This window comes from Lactuca sativa, chromosome 5, assembly GCF_002870075.4.
Source record: "Lactuca sativa cultivar Salinas chromosome 5, Lsat_Salinas_v11, whole genome shotgun sequence".
NCBI classification, from domain to species: domain Eukaryota; kingdom Viridiplantae; phylum Streptophyta; class Magnoliopsida; order Asterales; family Asteraceae; genus Lactuca; species Lactuca sativa.
The window spans coordinates 256,945,559-256,958,960 of NC_056627.2; the positions used below are offsets into that span (position 1 = coordinate 256,945,559).

General features: G+C 31.9%; 1 long non-coding RNA gene across 2 annotated transcripts; it reads right to left on the reverse strand.

Annotated features, from left to right (window-relative positions):
* Positions 1–9,411: 9,411 nt before the first annotated feature.
* On the reverse strand, positions 9,412–11,318 carry LOC111887029 (uncharacterized). Of its 2 annotated transcripts, XR_002848655.3 has the most exons (5): positions 11,060–11,318; positions 10,548–10,653; positions 10,189–10,382; positions 10,037–10,096; positions 9,412–9,725 (listed from the first exon to the last, which is right to left on the reverse strand). It is a non-coding gene; the product is annotated as an uncharacterized LOC111887029 (long non-coding RNA). The 2 variants fall into 2 exon arrangements; XR_006192780.2 differs by lacking the exon at positions 10,548–10,653.
* Between the last annotated feature and the right edge of the window lie 2,084 nt (positions 11,319–13,402).

The following is a 13,402-nucleotide window of genomic DNA, read 5'->3' on the forward strand; positions in this document are numbered from 1 at the left end:
TATTTTTTATTTGAACAATGGTAACTAGTTATTATATCTCAATTGATATATGTTGCAAAATGCTTGGATTTATTAAAAATGCAGGAATGGTAATGTACAGAATCTATATAAAAAAATAAAAAAACAAACAAACAAACTAAAAACACCTAGTGGCTTTCCTGACGACAAGTTGTCGCTATAGGTATTTAATCGACAACTGTAAAGAACTTGTGGCGATGGCAAGTCGTCGTAATAGCTGGTACCTATATCAACAACATGTCGTCGCTAAGCTATCCCGACGACATGTCGGCGCCACAGGTAATAAATAAAACTTTATTCTTTTCCAAAATATCCTCGACGAAACTTGTACCAACGAAAAATCATCGGAATAGGCGAAACCTATGCCAACGACACCTCTGCCGACGTCTATTTTGACCTATGTCGATAGCCTATGCCAACGACTCAATACCGACGACATAACGTCTGTATACCCTGTAACGACGACATGTCGTCGATTAAGGGTTAAGGGTCAGGAATTATCGTTGTCATAGTGGGTTAATGCTATAGTCATTGTAACATTGATAAAATTGGAATAAATTTTGAGGGTTTGTCATACTTAGATTATTATTTTTTTGGATAACAATTATTCATTGATTGTTTTTTTGTGACTTAGATCATCTCCAACCCATATCCATTCCTCCCACCACTCCATACCCATCCCAAAAATATAAAATAAAATAAAGTAACAAATGAGGTAAATAAGGTTTCTGTTGGATTAAGGTGTTAAGGCTCATAATTAAATTGGTAGATACTTGTAATGAGACGCAAAATCATGTTTGGGTTGCCCTCATAACTAAAACTTTGTTAGAATAACATTTGTTAAGAGAGAATGATTTATTTGATTTGTTATGTGATTAATCAATTGCAATAAATGATATTTTAGTATATTATCTGATTAATATATTAGTTTAAAATAGTAATAATTAATTAAAAATTAATTAGAATTATTTTCAAGATTAATTAGAATTAACTGAGAGTGAAAGGACAAAGTTGTATTTGTTCAATAGTTGAACAAATGAGAGCTTCCATAACCTTCCTATAGGGGATGGTTTTTGAGGCCCTAATTAGGGTTTCTGGAAGCCTCAGTGATTATAAGAAAACTAGATAACCACCTGGATTTGAAATAATAATATCATATGTTCAAATTAGTATTTATAGGGTTTCCTGAGCTGGTATAAAAAGGGCCTTAGGGTCTCATATTTTTGGCCACTTGTTATCTCAGAAGAATACCTTATTTCTGCCTCTCCTTGATTTCTCTTAAAGTGTCTTCTATTTCTAGAGTTTGGGTACAAACCATTAGACGCATCATAGTTTTGGTGCTATCTTCTCAAGCACTACAAATGAATGATTGAATTGATTTGTTTGCTACAACAAATCTAAGGTAAGTAGCCCTAATTCCTTGTTTTTGTAATTTGATAGGATTCATGTTAGTTTTGTTGTTCATGCATGTTGCCTTCAAAGTGTTAAGACATAGATCATTATAGGTTGCATGTGTTATTTTTAATTGTTAAGTGATTTTCCGCATTGTACGTGTAATTATAACCTATAAATTACATCAATGGTATCAGAGCTATCTTGTTGTCTAACATTGAAAGTGCATGAAATGAATTGAACAAAAAAGTTTCAAAATCTATTTCTCACGACGTAACAAAGCCTTTGTCAAGACGTGACTTTAACTTAAAACAAAAAATTCAAGATTTCTACCTAATCTGATTTGTGTGGTTATTTTTTATGATTATTTGATTTGAATTATGCTAAAATCAGATCTTTTCATGTCTTATATAATTAAAATAAAAAAACTAAATATTAGGAGATAAACTTGAATAAGATAACATTTAATTATAAGATTAATGTAAATTATCCTTATAAATCTAATAATAAATTTAATTATAAGATTACTCAACAGGTAATTATAAATCCTTGATATATATATATATATATATATATATATATATATATATATATATATATATATATATATATATATATATATATAAGAAAAGCTAGTCGAATCAGTAGTAGGTGATGCGTGCAAGTAGCTACACCTAGTTTTAATATTTATAACCTAACTACCTTAGGCAACTAATTGCACCTAGGCAATGTACCTAGTCAAAGTTATAGAATAGTCGGGTAAGTCGAATGTCGATCTCAGGGAACGGTATTGATTAGTTAACCTATCTACTATTAAATTAACCTAAATTATCAACAAAGTTGGGGTTTTTATCTGATTTTACAAGACCAGATGAACTTAATTCTACTAACACGAAATTCAACCAATTACTAAAAACACTCCTGTGTAGTTTGAATCCACTTCTTCTATCTAGATAGCTAATAATTATGGATTCTCAAAGTTGGTTTTCTAATTTATATTATATTAGTAATTTAAGTCTAAATTTACCAATAATTGACTTATTCATGTAAAACAATGCGTGTTCACACACAATCAAACACATAATTAGTTATAGTGATCAATAGGCTATGGAAGATTTATTATCTAACCAAAATTATAGTCACAATTATATTCTCCAGCACAGCTAAATTTAATTACCTTAATTTCTATCTAAGATTGGGTCGATCCTAGCTCTAGCAATTCAATGTTTACTCTATCAATAGGTTTCAAGTTCATGTAATTCAATAATCACTAAGCTACATAGAACATGAATTAAAGCAACTAAAGAATCAAATGCAAGCATGCTAGGTAATAATAATCAAACACAAGAAATTTACTAACTAATCAAATGCATTAATAATTAAACTAAACCATATGTCAGAAGCTTCATCTAGCTAAACAAGAGTAGCTAGATTCAGCTACTCATAGCAACAATCAAATAAGCACAAATCAATGTAATTAACATGTTCATAAGTACCAAACAAATAAACTTATTAGGAACCTTTACTCCTTTGGTGTTGAAGCCTTTTTTCCAGAACTTCTCTCCTGCTAAAAATCATCTTCTGAAAACCTTCCAACCATCCAAAAGTCTCCCAAATCGTAATGGACTAAGATATTTATAATTTCTGATTTTGCCGAGTTCACGTCGTGAGCCTATAAGCCTTGCGTCGTGAGTATGAGATAAACGTGTTCGACAAGGACTCTTTCATCTGGATGCATATCTTCTAGATTACTCCACTCACGTCGTGAGTCTTCAATTGCTCACATCATGAGTACGTTTTTTGCTGAGTTTTTATTCTTCTTTCCTTCAAGCCTCCAAAGTTCCATGTTTTGTCAACTTTAGTCCCTCTCTTCGAAAATGCTTCTATTTGGCTGCAAAATATAATTTAAGCTTATAAGTACCCATATTCTATGAAAATAACCAAAATTATTAGTAAAAATGTAAATAAATATTGCCTAAAAATATGTATAAATACGACAATATCAAAATACCCCACATTGATGCTTTGCTTGTTGTTTAGTGCTCGTTTGTCGATCACTAAATGAATTAAAAAACTTACTTATTGTCCCCGAATTTTACAATTTACATCATTTTTTGAGCTTAAAAAGATAAATTTATGTTAATGAATATAATAGACCTAATGTTTCCCGGTTGGTATTTTTGTGCCCATTCAGTTGGGTTTTTGACCTGTCTTGCATGGGTTCCTCATTTCTTATTCTATTGGACGATGGGAGTTGGGCTTCTTCTTATGAAGTCCAAAGTTTTTAAAGGATTTGACGGCTCATTAACTTGTTTTTACAAGTTCACCTAAGCTTCTTAGGTCCCATCCTCCTATTCTACAGGTTGGTAGGAGATGGTTTTCTTGCACGAAATCCATAATATAGCACCACGTGCTTCTCATTTGAATTGACAGTTTTCATCACCAATTGTCAACACAAGTGCAACTCGAGTTTCTTGAGTTCCCCTCCTCCTATTCTACGGGTCTTGGTGGGAGATGGTTTTCTTGCACGAAATCCATAATATAGCACATTGTGCTTTGCATTGGACTTAACGGTATTCATTTTACTTGTTATTGCAAGTGCAACGTGTGTCTCATGGGTTCCCTACCGCCTATTCTACGGGTCTTGGTGGGGGTCTGTCTTCCTCTTATGAAGTTCAAAAATCTATAAAGAATTAATGATTTTTATCTTGTGTATATAAGATTGCCTAAGCTTCTTAGGTCCCCACCACTTATTCTACGAGTCTTGGTGGGAGTTGGACTCATATTATAATGTCCAAATGGTTTCAAAAAGGAATTGACGGATTCGAAAGAAGATAAATTCATCACGAGCAAATTAAGGTGAATAAAAAAATGTTTGGCAGATTGACCACGTCTCAGTGTTTTCATCATATCTGGGTCATATGGACTCCGATTTAGGCAATTCAAGATGTTTCAGAAACTAGACACAATTATCTACAAGTTTCTTGTTTTGAGTTTTCACTAATTCAGTCGTTTTCCAGTTCAAAATCGACGTGGAAGTTGGGGTTAGTTTGTTGGAAGAGATCCAATTCGAAAATAAGGTGCAATGTGGAGGACTAAAGTTGTACAATGGTAAAAGTGAAAGATCAAGGGCTAAAGTTGTTCCATGCGGAAAGTTAAAAGCTAGGGGCTAAGGCTACACCATTCATGAAAGTTGGAGGGTCAAGTTTGTACTTATGCTATATATATATATATATATATATATATATATATATATATATATATATATATATATATATATATATATATATATATATATATATATATATATATATAAGGTTAAGTTCAAATGAGAACACTATTTAATGTGAGAACGTGAGAACACTATTTTATGTTACTATTCTACTATGAATTTAATATATATTGTATTGTAGTAATTATAATATGAATATATTCAATTTTATATTGGTATTCTACTATAAAATTTATAAATATATGTGGTAATTTAGTATATTCTAATGTGAATGTTAAATATGTGATTGTTCATATATTCTGTGATGAATAATATTATAAAGTTGTACATACAAAATTTTAATATGAATATTAATATGTGATTGTTCATATATTTGTTGATGAATAATGTCATATCGTTCTATATACAAAATTCATAGTAGAATAGTAACATAAAGTAGTGTTTTCACGTTCTCACATTAAAAAGTGTTCTCATTTGAACTTAACCATATATATATATATATATATATATATATATATATATATATATATATATATATATATATATATATATATATATATATATATAGAGAGAGAGAGAGAGAGAGTCAAGATCAAATAAGAAGGAAATTTTTGGTAGGAATGTAAGAAGTTTTTTTTCTACATATTTTTTTCGCGAACAAACAAAATGAATCATTAGATGATTCATTTGTAAGATGATTCACAAGAAAAAAATTCTCAAAAAAACATCTCGATGATTTATTTATAACCAATTTGGACAAACTCAAAATTTCCAACTTTTTCGTTTCGAAGTCAGTTTTGCTTGAAATTCTTCACTTACGAAGAGGTCCCCAATCATGTTTGAAACTTCCAATATCCCTAGAAAGCATCGGAAATGTAAAAATATATGATTATATCAACTTGCACAAAATGTCCCGAAAATAATAAAATATAGGAATTTAAAGGCTACATGCAATGTAATAACGCTAAATAAAGGTGTTAATATTTTATCAAGTAAGAAGCATAATATATGTGACTAGTTTAGTTGTCATGTAGGAACTCGGCTTATACTTTGTGTAACCTTCAAAAAAATATATAATCTATCTATTCTAATTAATTAATAGTTTAGATAGCCATGGGTCAATTTTATAGAGCATCTCAGGCTATGTGTTAATTTTATAGAGAATTTCACGGTTTTTTTTCCGCCTATTGAAATTCCTTCATAAATTACAATTATAACTACACTTGTGATTTGAATTCAAGTTTCATCGTAACTCAAGCATCATAGTCGACAATATAATCCTTTCTAAAATTCAAATTGATTTGATAGTCTGATTTTATGGTATTAATTTTGAAATTCAAATAGTTTGGTGAATAATCCGATCCTTAATTATACACTTACACCCAAATCCGTAGGTTTAATCCTCCTAAGAAAACCTTAAAACGAAAACTCACCGAGTGTCGTAAGCTTTAGACACTGCTTCTTTCTCTCTTTACTACAATCTAAAGATCATAAGAGGTATTTCCTTCGGTTAGTTTTTTGGGCTTTTAATATTTTTAACCAACAAAGTGTTTAATTTTCATGGTATTTTTTACTTAATTGTTGCGGATGTTTATGGACTTGTTCTTTTGATCAACATAGGGGTTTGTTGTAGTTTTACTTCATTTGAATTTCCTCTTTATTTTCAATGTCAACATCACGACTTCTTATCCCTTATGCCCATATTGGAGTTTTCATCATGTTTTTGTTAGGATTCGAAGTATGATAAATGAAGAAAAAAAGTTATAGGGTTAAATGTTGTCTTTATTTTTAAACGTTTTGCAGAGATGATTATGCTTATTATGAGTTGAGATCCTGATATTATTTTGTACTATCAAACATCTAATAATTATTTTTTTGCAATCTCTTTTTGATCTTCATTATCTTGCAATGTCTAAGTAGTTTTCTATCTTTTGTTGGTTTCTTGATTCTAGAAACATTGGTTAAGTGGTTTGAAGGGTTGACTTTAGATTGGATTTTTAATTTATCTTATTCGACTTGAGATTGAAATTATGAACTTCGATGGTTGCTCCATCATACTTTTCCATTTGTATCCCTTTCTATCTAATACATCAAGTTTCCCCTAAATCTGGATTTCTATAAATGTCCATTGCTTCTTGATTTTACAGGTACGGATTTAGGTCGGTGTTAGTCAATGAAGACTATGGCTTGTACTTGAGGCATGCTCCACTGTGCTCATAGCTATGCTAGCTTGGCTCAAGGTACTTCTTTGACCCTCTCTTATTCCCTCAGTTCTATAATTTAGTTTCATTTTCCTTAGTTTAGGAAAATTCATATTGTATCTTATCAGGATTGATAAACTTGTGAATGATATCAATGTATTTCTTATTCTAGATTTTTTTAACTTCAAGCTAATTATATGAAATTATGAATAAGATTATATAATTCTTTGTAATATAAAAGAATTTCTTTAAACACTTAAATGTTGGTGTGCTTCTTTTTATCTGTCTTAATGGTGATACAAAGGTGATTGTTTTTGTGTATGGACCAGAATCTAGAACTAAATCTACAACTAAGAAGAATGAAAACCTTGGAAAAGATTGCATTGAATTCATTTGGAAGCCAAAAATCTGATAGAGTTGTAAGTTTTTTCAAATTAATGTATATGGAGTGTATATGATTCCTTTTGCATTTCCTCCATGGTGATCAGTTTTAAATAAGAAAATTTATTACTCATTGAATATAGAGGAATTACTAATAATATATTACACAACTATGACAAAATTTAGTTAAACGAGACAAATTACATTTGGATTACTTTAAACCAAATGGTTTAAAGTATTGAATTAACATTATGATTCTCCAACTACTCATTCATTCAATACTTTAAACCATTTGGTTATCTTGACAAATTACATTTGGATTACAACAAATTTTGATCGGTTTGTTTGAAATCCATATAACATTTTCATTTGAGTGTTAAGTTAGCTTTTCCATCACCAAAACACAGAATAGGTAATAAAAGATACTGAAAGATGATCATTTTTTGCGTTTTGGTGATGGAAAAGCTGACTTGACACTCAAAAAGTAAAAGATGTTTCTTATATACACCCTTGGGTCTTAGAAAATCCAATGGTAGAATTCAAGATTCAAGCAATTCGAGTCAAACGTAATATATGTTTATTCAGGCTTTTAGTGGATCCATTTTAGTATACATGAACCCAAATACTACAAATAAAATGACGTTTGGTGGCACACAAAGTGCCACTAAAAACCAAAAAAAAATGTCACTAAAGAATCCCTTGTCAATCACCGACATAAAAGAAATCTCTCACTAGAAACGCTCCCACTAAAAGCTTTTAGTGAGACTTTTTGGTTGTGTCGCTATAGCCATTTAGGGTTTTAGTGACAATTTTTTATGCCACTATAGCACTTTTTTTTGGCCTTTTTTTATGTCATTATATATTTGATAAATTGAAATCAATTTTTATGTTTTTAATGACAATATTTTACCACAACATTTACATTTGAAAATTAGGGACCTTTTATGAATTTAAAACGAAATATAAATAAAAAACAATTATGATAATATAAGGTAAATACAAAAGCATTACTTAAATTAAACCTTAACTTGTATAAACTTGTATTGGAACAATATACTCAATATTTAACATAAGAATATCTTCCAAAAGGTTTAATACCTCTAAAAGTTATGCTAGTAAAACTCAAAACAAAAATCTTGATTATTGGAGCTTGAAAGATCCATTTCATCCCCTCATTTCGCCTCATCTTCTCACCCTGTAATATATATTTATAAAAATCATTAACTTAAACTTGCTTATAAACATAAGGGGACAATGGGGAAGATCATTTTCAAACTGAAGCAGTCTAAAAGCTACAGATAAATTGTAGAATCTATTTCCATGATCTCTTGGTTGTAGAATGTCCAAAAATAACAAAATCATACCATTTTTTATACATTTTATTGACTGTAATTTACATAAGATAATTACTTTAAGTTAGAAAATATAAGAAAGAAAAATATCTTACTAAATGAACTTAAAATAATCAAAGATAAACTACACTTAGTATTCTCCCCATCTTTTTATTCCTTATTTTTAATATCTTCAAAAAAGTATAGCTTTGAGATAGCCTTTAATTTCCTCATTTTTAGTATAAAATTAAATTGACAGTGAATATTAAATGTAAACATGAAAAGAGGTACATGTTAATATTACTCACTCTTGTAATTGAAGCTTCATCAGTTGAGACACATACAAAGAGAGTGACAATAGAGAGAATTGTATAAATGAAACTTACATGATTGTTAAAAGAAACTCTTATCACTACTAGAAAACTGAATCAATAGCTTTAGCACAATCCGTAGCTGTTCCGTAGCTATAAGCGGATAGCTACGGAATTGCTACGGAAAAATGGCTGTAGCATAATGGCCCGTGGCTAAATTATAGCTACGGATTAGCTACGGAACCGCTACAGAATAGCTACGGAAAATTCCGTAGCTACCATAGCTACGGAATAGCTATAGAAAAAAAATAGCCACGGAATTCTTACAGAATTGCTACGGAGCTAAATAGCTACGGAATAGCTACGAACCAAAATAGCTACGAACCCAAATAGCTACTGAATAGCTACGGACCTAAATAGCTACGAAAATCCGTAGCTATTCCGTAGCTAACTTCGTTTTATATATAAAAAAAAAACAAAAATTTAAAAATTTCCAATTTATTGTCAAATACCACATTCAATTCACATTTGTCTCAAATACCATATAAAAAAAATAAGTAATAATTCATTCAATTTTTTGTCAAATACCACATTCAATTCACATTCGTCCCTAATACTAAGTTTTGACACATTCCATTTGATTGTCTTATGACTAATACTAAGTTTGACAAAAGTAAGCACTAATGAACAAAACAAACACTACCAGATGTTTACAAATTCAATTGTCCTCAGGATTATTGGGGGGAGCATGAGATTGATTTCCAGACATATTTATCATCCACATAACCATTTCCATTTGTGCTTGCATTTGTTGTTGCTGTTGTTCCATTGTAGAAACTTGTGCGCGCAACCTATCAACCTAAAAAAATGGCAATACAATTCAATACTTAAACAATATTAGCAATGTACTTTAGTTTATTACTAGCCGTTTACCCGCGCTAAGCGACGGGTGCAAATAATTTCTTTTACAAATTAGTTTTTTGAGACGATTAGTTTTTTTAAACAATTATAATGATTTTATAATTTTTGGAAATTTGTTGCTTTAACAAAAAACTAAATAAGGAAAGGATACTAGGTCTATTTGTAATGTAAGCAAAATACATTACGCTGATTGAAGATTAAAATTGTAGTAAAGATTTTGGCTTACAAAAGGTACACAACAGTACTCACATGCTTACAAAGATGGGGCAGTTTGGAATTCAATCCTTTCTTCTTGGTATTATATTCAACCTGGAAAATAATAAAGAACTTTAACAAATGTTTGCATATTATCTAATAAAACCACCAATCACACATAATTTTAAATTGAAATAAAAGCTTACTGTCAAAATTTAGGACTTGAAATCATAGGTTGTCTCCTCCATCATGGATTTCAATGGCAAAAATCTTGGATTTATGTTATTTCTTCCTCAAAGTCCAAACTAGAGGCATGCACACTTGGTTTTTCTTCATCACTTATAAAGTTTCCAAATCATATTTACATTCCTCAGATGGATTTCCATAAGCCTGAGGTTTCCTGCGGTGCCCCAAAAATTTAGAAATCATATATAGATATTCCATTATAAGATTTATTGCAACATAAAACGCATCAAAACACAAAGATACAAAAAAAGATTCATCAAAAATAAAAGGAAAATACAACGAAATTATGTATCAGGAAGGGGAAAAATCCGATTAATACTCGTTTTTATCTTCCGTCTCAGGTTAACGGGCTAATGCAAGCTTTATACAACCATGTTTTCATCAAATGCATTCTTGAAAGCTTTTATCATCCTCTCTACCATCATCTATAAGAGAAACCAAGTTTCATCCCAGTTTCAGTCAGAAACAAATAGATGAAAGTACACATAAACTTTAAATAGTTAAATAAGGACTTTTAACAAACACCTGGTGGGCAAACTTTGCAACATTTAATAAAGTTTACTATATGATTTTGAACACCTTAAGCCTATAAATTCAACAAAAAATCCATCCGATTTTGAATACCTTAAGCCCAAATATTTAACAAAAAAGTCCAGCTCATAGTCTCTAGTTGATTCTTCACACCCAAATCAAATTAGCAATAAATGATGTGGTTATCCTTGTAAAGCACCAATTTCAGAATAAAAGATGAAGAAAAAAAGAAACAGTGGGCAGTGTATGTTTCCTGCATGAATTAATTTCAAAAAAAATAAAAATAAACTAGGGTTTTACCTGTGGGGAAGAATGAATCGAGCAAAGAGGCCAAGAGAGAGGAGAGCAATGCGCCGGGGAAGAAAACGAGGGTCGACAACGGCGACGGGCTGCTAGGGGTAGCGACGGCTCGGACGACGGGAAGCTTCAGGCCTTCAGCGATTTTTTTTTGTTTTCTGTTCGTGGTTCAGCAACGTCGAAGGAGAAGGGGGGTTTTGTTCGTCCAACATATTAATCCTAGCAAAAGATGGGCATTTTAATTTAAAAAAAAAAAAAAAAAAAAGCTACGGATTTGCTACGGCCAAAAGAAAAAAAAAAATAGGGGAGGGATTCGAACTCGGGTCTCCTATGTATACAACAACTATCTTACGAATCGGCCGGGCATGCCACATCCACTCTTAACTTGTCGATTATTCCTTTTACACACTACATTATTATTATTGTTGTTATGATTATTATTTCTATTATTATTATTACTATTAATGTTATTATAATTATTTCTATTATTATTATAACTATTATTATTACTATTATTACTATAATTATTTCTATTATTATTATTATTATTACTATTAGCTATAAATTAATCGCGAATGTGCACACGACTTTATTAATGATATTAATAGCTATAAGTTCGTGAAAATATATATGATAATATATAAAGGATGTGCAAAAAACGAAGTGAAAAAAACGACGTTCAGTACCCGGAAAATTGAAAATAAAAAATTTTTGTAGCTAATTAGCTACAGATATTTCTTATTTTTTATTTTCCGGGAACCAAATGTCATTTTTTCCGCTTAGTGATGGTCATGATGATGGTGACGGTAACGTTGATGGTGATGGTGATGATGGTGGTGATGTTGAAGATGGTTATAATGGTGATGGTGATACTAATGATGATGATGATGATGGTGATGATGATGATGATGATGATGGTGGTGGTGGTGGTGGTGGTGATGATGGTGATGGTGATGATGATGGTGATGGTGATGGTGATGGTGATTGTGATTGTGATGGTGATGGTGATGGTGATGAAGGTGATGGTGATGGTGATGGTGATGGTGATGGTGATGATGATGATGATGGTGGTGGTGGTGGTAATGGTGATGGTGATGGTGATGATGATGGTGGTGGTGGTGATGGTAGTGATGGTGATGGTGGTGATGATGATGGTGGTGTGATGGTGATGGTGGTGATGATGATGATGATGGTGATGGTGATGGTGGTGATGGTGATGGTGATGGTGATGGTGTGATGATGATGATGATGATGGTGGTGATGATGGTGGTGGTGGTGGTGGTGGTGATGGTGATGGTGATGGTGATGGTGATGACAGTGATGGTGATGGTGATGATGGTGGTGTTGGTTGTGGTGATGGTGATGGTGATGGTGATGGTGGTGGTGGTGGTGGTGGTGATGGTGATGGTGATAGTGGTGGTGGTGGTGATGGTGATGGTGATGGTGTGATGATGATGATGGTGGTGGTGGTGATGGTGGTGGTGGTGGTGATGGTGATGGTGATAGTGATGGTGATGGTAGTGGTGGTGGTGGTGGTGGTGATGGTGATAGCTTTGATGGTGATGGTGGTGGTGGTGATGGTGGTGGTGATGGTGATGGTGATGGTAATGGTGATGGTGATGACGGTGAGGGTGATGGTGATGACGGTGGTGTTGGTTGTGGTGATGATGATCATGATGGTGGTGGTGATGGTGATGATGATGGTGATGATGGTGGTGATGGTGGTGATGATGGTGATGGTGATGATGGTGATGATGATGATGATGATGATGATGTTGTTGTTGATGATGATGATGATGATGTATATGAGTTTGTGAGATGTATGTGAACGTATTCATAAACAATATAGTGTTAAACCACTAAACGAACAATGAATCTTGTATGTATACACGACTTTATAAATGATATTAATAGCTATAAATTGGTGAAAATATAGATAATCATGTATAATAGAGGTATGAAAAAAACGGAGCGAAAAAAACGACGTTTGGTGCCCGAAAAATCAAAAATAAGAAAAATCCGTAGCTAATTAGCTACGGAATAGCTACGGAATTCTAACGGAAAGCATATTCCGTAGCTAATCTGTAGGTAATTACCTACGGATTAGCTACGGAATATGCTTTCCGTTAGAATTCCGTAGCTATTCCGTAATTACCTACGGATTAGTTACGGAATATGCTTTCCGTTAGAATTCCGTAGCTATTCCGTAGCTAATTAGCTACGGATTTGCTCTGGATTTTTCTTATTTTTGATTTTTCGGGCACCAAACGTCGTTTTTTTCATACCTCTATTATACATGATTATCTATATTTTCACCAATTTATAGCTATTAATATCATTTTTAAA